The 5910-nt window shown below is 62.2% G+C and overlaps 2 pseudogenes; both read right to left on the bottom strand.

Annotated features, from left to right (window-relative positions):
- Positions 1-833: 833 nt before the first annotated feature.
- Positions 834-952, bottom strand: LOC142869047 (uncharacterized; annotated as a pseudogene).
- Positions 953-4796: 3844 nt separating this feature from the next.
- Positions 4797-4915, bottom strand: LOC142869036 (uncharacterized; annotated as a pseudogene).
- Positions 4916-5910: the final 995 nt, after the last annotated feature.

The following is a 5910-nucleotide window of genomic DNA, read 5'->3' as shown; positions in this document are numbered from 1 at the left end:
CAATAATAGAGATAAGAGACACTTTTTAAAAATAATGAATCCGGCCGGGCGCTGTGGCTCACGCCTGTAATCCTAGCTCTTGGGAGGCCGAGGCGGGCGGATTGCTCAAGGTCAGGAGTTCAAAACCAGCCTGAGCAAGAGCGAGACCCCGTCTCTACTATAAATAGAAAGAAATTAATTGGCCAACTGATATATATATAAAAAATTAGCGGGGCATGGTGGCGCATGCCTGCAGTCCCAGCTACCCGGGAGGCTGAGGCAGAAGGATCACTCGAGCCCAGGAGTTTGAAGTTGCTGTGAGCTAGGCTGACGCCACGGCACTCACTCTAGCCTGGGCAACAAACCGAGACTCTGTCTCAAAAAAAAAAAAAAAAAAAATGAATCCGAAGAGAAAAGTAAAAGGAGGCCTGTGGAGCAGGTCTGGGTGTGACTCCGGATGCCCGAACATCAGGTGCCACCACCAAAGATTCCTACGTGTAGCCCATAGAACCCCAAAAGCAACGGGACGAGTTCTGGTCACATACTCCCTCAAAATGACATCCAGGCCTTCTTCTGGAACTCCCTCCCCTCTCAGACTCTCAAGGTTTCCTCCAGCGTGTCGGCTCCCACAGAGCAGACCTTTGGTCTGAGACCTGACTGTCCAGAAGCCACGCATGCTGCCGCGTGGCGGCGGTGTCACGGCTCGGGACAAGAGGAGGCCCCACGGTGCGGGCTGGGGCGCCAGGCACCGCGGCGGGCGCTGAGGGTGGGGGTCACCCCCACCCCGGGCCGCCCCCGCACTCCCAGAAACGCGACAGAACCAGAGGCAAAAAAAAAAAAAAAAAAGAAGAAGAAGCCTACGGCACCCGGTATTCCCGGGCGGTCTCCCATCCAAGTTCTAACCAGGCCCGACCCTGCTTAGCTTCCGAGACCAGACGGGATCGGGCGCGTTCGGGGTGGTGTGGTCGTGGACGGCGGAGGGCGCCCCTGCCCCGCTCGAGAAGCCGAGCCTCTCTGCGCTTCCCCGCCGCCTCCTCCCGCCCCAGGCCCCGCGCCGGGCCGGGCCTGTTGAGTTCGCCGGCCGGGTCCCGTGGGCTCCGAGGGACGGGGTGACAGGCGGGGCGGGCAGGGAGCGGCGGGCCGGGGTTGGGGGCTGTCTCTCTATACACACACACTCACACTCACACTCACTCACTCACTCACACTCACACAAGATGCGCCTCCACGGCTGGACCCGCCAAGGTGGAGACCTTCCAGCCCCCCTCCTCTCCTCGCCTGGCCTCCTTCACCTCCCCGCCCCCCACCCCCAGCGCGCCTCCGGGGCCGCTGACTGCGCACGGGCGGGTGGGCGGGGCGGGGCGCTCGCCCTTTGACCCCAGCCAGGGGCCGCCCTCCCCCACAACCCCTTTCAGCTGTGCCCCCCACCCTGTGGCCCCGCGGCCGCCTATTCCCCCGGGCCAGGGCTGGGGCACAGCGCACGGGGGAGGGGAGCCAGTGTATGGGGCGTCTCTCTCTCTCTCGGGATGTGTCCCATGGGTGGGGTGGGGTGGCGTGGTCTGTGGGGCGCTGAAGAAATCAGTCCCCTCCATCTCCTCCCTCTGGAAAACACCCAAGCCCTTGGAGAACTGCCCGCACCGCTACCGTGGGGGCCGGGACCCTCCTCTGTGTCCTCCTGTGGCCCAGTCCAAGGGGCCTGGGCCTGGCCGGGGCTGCATTGGACCCCAACCACCCTGGCGTGTGGACTCGCTAAAAATCGGCGATTAGATATTGGATTCCAGCGTCATTGAGGTCATTTCACTAATGAGTGCACCGCAAAGAGTTTCCTAATCCATCTGTGAGGGTGGCAACCGAAAGAGAATTTTAGAGCCGACAGAATAGGCGAGGAAAGGCATAGGAGATTTCCACACCCAGTAAGGAAGCCTTTCCCGAAATGGAAGAAAGAAAGGAGCAAACAGAGACACCGGTAGCCCCCCGCCCGGATGAGAGTCTGCCCCTGAGAGAAAGTACCCTGACCAGGTTCTCCCGTGGGTGGGTGGCGAGCTAGCGGCATTCAGAAGAGCGAGGCCCGCAGTCTGTGCAGAAGACACCTGCACTCGGGTGTGTGTGGCGGCACAATTCACAAGCAGCTCCAGATGTTAATCCAAGGAGAAGCCAGGGAGTTCCCAACGCCCCAGGTGTCCTCAGCCCACGACTGGCTGCTGTGGGAATGCGAAGCCCGGCTCCTTGTCTCAGAGCGGGGCAACCAGGAGGTGTGATGTCCACCCCGGGGTTCCCAGGAGGATCAGGCTGAAGCTGGGACTTGGCCTGAAAGTGTCCCCTCGCATGGCCACCCCCTTCCCCTTCCTGCTCCTCTACTCCTGGTGCCCCTCCATCCAGGGGCCAGACCTTAAAGAGTCACCCGCAAGAGAATCCTGGTCCCAAAGGAGCCTTCTGGGGGACCCGTGCTGAGAGAGGTTGTGGGCATGGCCCGCTGGGGCTCTGCCCGACCCAGGGCTGAGAGATGCAACCTCCCAGCTCTGGGTCCCTGCAGGAAGTGTTGGCAAGCACAGGGCCAGTCCTCCAAAGGCCCAGGTGCAGGGAGCCCAGGCCAAGCAGCCTGTGGAAGAAGCCACATGCTGTGCCACCCCGGGGAACACGACTGCAGGCCACGGCCCTTCCCACCTCCTCCTCCTCCTCCTCCTCCTCCTCCTCCTCCTCCCACCCCGCCCCCGCCCCCGCCCCCACATGGCACAGGGCCCAGAGACACCTCAGACACTTGCTACCCAAAGTGCAAAGGGCATCAGTTGCTCCTCCAAACCCCCCCCAGCCCAGCAGACCGCATTGTCCAGCCAGCCCCCGGGCCTCCCTGGGGTGCCCAGCACAAAAGTGCAGACACCCACCGGACCCTCAATCTCAGTTTTCGGATGTTTTTGCCACTCTAAGGACCCGCAGGCCAGCTGGGCCTTCTGGCAGGACAGAGAGCCCCGGAATCCGACGTGGAGAGCTGGGTGTACGTCCCCACGAGGAGGCGGTCCCCACCTCCGCGGCTATCCCCTTGCGGGGAGCGGCAGCCGTGGGGCCTCAGAGAAGACACCAGGCTGGGCCCCCACGGCACAGCGGGAGCACGTCCCCCGCAGGCCACTTAGCCACGGCGGCCAGCCGGCGGACGGTTGGGTTGCGCGAGACGCTGCGGCCGCCCTGCTACCGGGTTCCTGGGAGGGCGTCCTGGAACCAGCGTCCACACCAAGCCCTTGGAAGGCCCAGGCGACGGAGGAGCCCCGTCAGGCAGGGGCCGAGGACGGTGACGGCCCGGGCGGGGAGGAGCGTGTCAGGCAGGGGCAGAGGACGGTGACAGGTGACAGGCCGGGCGGGAAGGAGTCAGTCAGGCAGGGGCCGTGGAGGAGACGGGCTGGGTAAGGGTTAGGGTTAGAGTCAGGGCACAAGTCACAATCGCAAAGACCTGGAAGCCACCCGAGTGCCCATCGACCCACGAGTGGGTAAATAAAATGTGGCGCGTGGACACCACGGAGTGCTATTCGGCTATGAGGAGCAGCGCTGAGGGGGCACCTCTCGTGGTTCTCCTGGCCAGAGCTGGAACCCGTTCCAGTAAGCCAAGTATCCCAAGAATGGACACACGAGCACCACGTGCTCGCGCTCACCAGCAAATGGGTACGAACCGATGGACACCTAAGTGGACACAGAGGAATCACCTTCTTCGGGTGGGTGTCGGGCGGGTGGGGGGAGGGGATGGGCATACACATCCATTAGGAATGGGGTGGGTGCGCACCGACTGGGGGATGGGCGCACTTGAAGCTCTGACCCGAGGGGGGAGGCTGGGAGAGGGCAACGCACCCGACCTTAACATTGGTGCCCCCACAATATGCTGGAGCAACATGAGAGGTAAATGAATAAGAACACGGGGGGGGGAGGGGGGCACGGGCAACACATGTCACCTTAAAACTTGGACTCCCATCATCTGCTTGAAAAGAGAGAGAAAAGAAAATGCAATAATAGAGATAAGAGACACTTTTTAAAAATAATGAATCCGGCCGGGCGCTGTGGCTCACGCCTGTAATCCTAGCTCTTGGGAGGCCGAGGCGGGCGGATTGCTCAAGGTCAGGAGTTCAAAACCAGCCTGAGCAAGAGCGAGACCCCGTCTCTACTATAAATAGAAAGAAATTAATTGGCCAACTGATATATATATAAAAAATTAGCGGGGCATGGTGGCGCATGCCTGCAGTCCCAGCTACCCGGGAGGCTGAGGCAGAAGGATCACTCGAGCCCAGGAGTTTGAAGTTGCTGTGAGCTAGGCTGACGCCACGGCACTCACTCTAGCCTGGGCAACAAACCGAGACTCTGTCTCAAAAAAAAAAAAAAAAAAAATGAATCCGAAGAGAAAAGTAAAAGGAGGCCTGTGGAGCAGGTCTGGGTGTGACTCCGGATGCCCGAACATCAGGTGCCACCACCAAAGATTCCTACGTGTAGCCCATAGAACCCCAAAAGCAACGGGACGAGTTCTGGTCACATACTCCCTCAAAATGACATCCAGGCCTTCTTCTGGAACTCCCTCCCCTCTCAGACTCTCAAGGTTTCCTCCAGCGTGTCGGCTCCCACAGAGCAGACCTTTGGTCTGAGACCTGACTGTCCAGAAGCCACGCATGCTGCCGCGTGGCGGCGGTGTCACGGCTCGGGACAAGAGGAGGCCCCACGGTGCGGGCTGGGGCGCCAGGCACCGCGGCGGGCGCTGAGGGTGGGGGTCACCCCCACCCCGGGCCGCCCCCGCACTCCCAGAAACGCGACAGAACCAGAGGCAAAAAAAAAAAAAAAAAAGAAGAAGAAGCCTACGGCACCCGGTATTCCCGGGCGGTCTCCCATCCAAGTTCTAACCAGGCCCGACCCTGCTTAGCTTCCGAGACCAGACGGGATCGGGCGCGTTCGGGGTGGTGTGGTCGTGGACGGCGGAGGGCGCCCCTGCCCCGCTCGAGAAGCCGAGCCTCTCTGCGCTTCCCCGCCGCCTCCTCCCGCCCCAGGCCCCGCGCCGGGCCGGGCCTGTTGAGTTCGCCGGCCGGGTCCCGTGGGCTCCGAGGGACGGGGTGACAGGCGGGGCGGGCAGGGAGCGGCGGGCCGGGGTTGGGGGCTGTCTCTCTATACACACACACTCACACTCACACTCACTCACTCACTCACACTCACACAAGATGCGCCTCCACGGCTGGACCCGCCAAGGTGGAGACCTTCCAGCCCCCCTCCTCTCCTCGCCTGGCCTCCTTCACCTCCCCGCCCCCCACCCCCAGCGCGCCTCCGGGGCCGCTGACTGCGCACGGGCGGGTGGGCGGGGCGGGGCGCTCGCCCTTTGACCCCAGCCAGGGGCCGCCCTCCCCCACAACCCCTTTCAGCTGTGCCCCCCACCCTGTGGCCCCGCGGCCGCCTATTCCCCCGGGCCAGGGCTGGGGCACAGCGCACGGGGGAGGGGAGCCAGTGTATGGGGCGTCTCTCTCTCTCTCGGGATGTGTCCCATGGGTGGGGTGGGGTGGCGTGGTCTGTGGGGCGCTGAAGAAATCAGTCCCCTCCATCTCCTCCCTCTGGAAAACACCCAAGCCCTTGGAGAACTGCCCGCACCGCTACCGTGGGGGCCGGGACCCTCCTCTGTGTCCTCCTGTGGCCCAGTCCAAGGGGCCTGGGCCTGGCCGGGGCTGCATTGGACCCCAACCACCCTGGCGTGTGGACTCGCTAAAAATCGGCGATTAGATATTGGATTCCAGCGTCATTGAGGTCATTTCACTAATGAGTGCACCGCAAAGAGTTTCCTAATCCATCTGTGAGGGTGGCAACCGAAAGAGAATTTTAGAGCCGACAGAATAGGCGAGGAAAGGCATAGGAGATTTCCACACCCAGTAAGGAAGCCTTTCCCGAAATGGAAGAAAGAAAGGAGCAAACAGAGACACCGGTAGC

This window comes from Microcebus murinus, unplaced genomic scaffold (assembly GCF_040939455.1).
Source record: "Microcebus murinus isolate Inina unplaced genomic scaffold, M.murinus_Inina_mat1.0 scaf052_hap2_Mmur4.0, whole genome shotgun sequence".
Lineage (NCBI taxonomy): Eukaryota > Metazoa > Chordata > Mammalia > Primates > Cheirogaleidae > Microcebus > Microcebus murinus.
This window is presented reverse-complemented; position numbering and strand designations above follow the sequence as displayed.